We start from the raw sequence: 1,398 nt of genomic DNA on the forward strand, positions 1-1,398 counted from the left end.
AACTTGCATATGAGCAGTTGATGGTCTGTTCCACAATCAGCTCCTGGCCTTGTTTTGGCTGAAGATATTGAGCTTCTCCACTGCCTCTTGCCACAGGTGTAGTTAAACTGATTCCCGTGTATTCCATCTGATGAAGCTCACATGTATAGCAGCCAATTGTGTTATTGAAAAATGGTATAGACCATATAATGGGCCACAAAGCAAACCTCAATAAATTAAAAACATAGAAATACTACAGAGCTTCTTCTCAAAACACAATACTGTAAAAGTATAAATCAACAACAGGACAATAAAGGGAAAAATAAAATACATGGAAACATCTTTCTTAAAAACTATTGAGTAATAGATGAAATAAAAAATGGGATAAAAAAATTTCTTGAATCAAACAAGAATGAAAAGAACATACCAAAATCTTTGGGACACACCAAAAGCAGGGCTCAGAAGAAAATTTATAGCAATAGATATACACATCAAAAAAGAAGATTCAAAATCAATACCTTAAGGCAACATCTCAAAATATTAGAAAAAGAAAAGCAATAAAAGCCAGTAGTCACCAGAAGCAAGGAAATAATAAAGAATTGAGCAGAAATAAATGAACTAGAGAGAGAAAAACAATAAGACAATCAACAAGCCTAGAAGTTGGTTCTTTGAAAGGATTAGTAAAATTGACAAACCACTGGCAAACTTAACAAAGGAAAAGAAGAAGATGCAAACAACACAAATAAGCAATGAAATGGACAATGTCACAATAGACCTACTGACATAAAAAGGATAATAATAATACTATGAAGAACTGTACTCCAATAAAATTTGAAAACCTAAAAGAAATGAATTAATTTCTAGAAACACAATACTTACCCAAACACAATCTTTATGAATAGCCCTGAAACACTGTCTGATACCATGCCAGAAGATTAGCCCCTCAGGTCAGAAAGAACTCAAAATATACTGGGAAAGAGCAGCTTCATCAGAGCAGAGCCTACCTTAATGATATGGATAAAGTAGAGCTTTCAGGGCCTCCATTTGCTGAAGTGGCATGACTCAATATGAGAAGAAACAGCTGCAAAAATCCATTGATAATCGGAATATGGAATGTATGAAGTATGAATCTGAGAAAATTGGAAGTTGCCAAAAATGAAATAGAACCCATAAAGATTGATATCCTAGCATTAGTAAGCTGAAATGGACTAGGATTTGGCCATTATGAAACAGATAACCATATGAGCTACTATGCTGAATGACAAACTGAAGAGGAATGACGTGGCATTCATCATCACAAAGAATGTTTCAATATCAGGAACCAGACAAGGATGCCCGCTATCACCACTTCTATTCAACATTGTACTGGAAGTCCTAGCCAGGGCCATAAGGCAAGAAAGGGAAATCAAAGGTATCCAA

At 35.0% G+C, this 1,398-nt stretch overlaps 1 protein-coding gene across 1 annotated transcript in view; it reads right to left on the reverse strand.

The window, feature by feature from the left end:
* Positions 1–1,398, reverse strand: part of CUNH10orf67 (chromosome unknown C10orf67 homolog) — a 232,764-nt gene that overhangs the window by 56,857 nt on the left and 174,509 nt on the right. The window lies entirely within an intron of this gene.

This window comes from Orycteropus afer, unplaced genomic scaffold, assembly GCF_000298275.1.
Source record: "Orycteropus afer afer isolate SDZICR_OR568_19922 unplaced genomic scaffold, OryAfe1.0 scaffold00035, whole genome shotgun sequence".
Lineage (NCBI taxonomy): Eukaryota > Metazoa > Chordata > Mammalia > Tubulidentata > Orycteropodidae > Orycteropus > Orycteropus afer.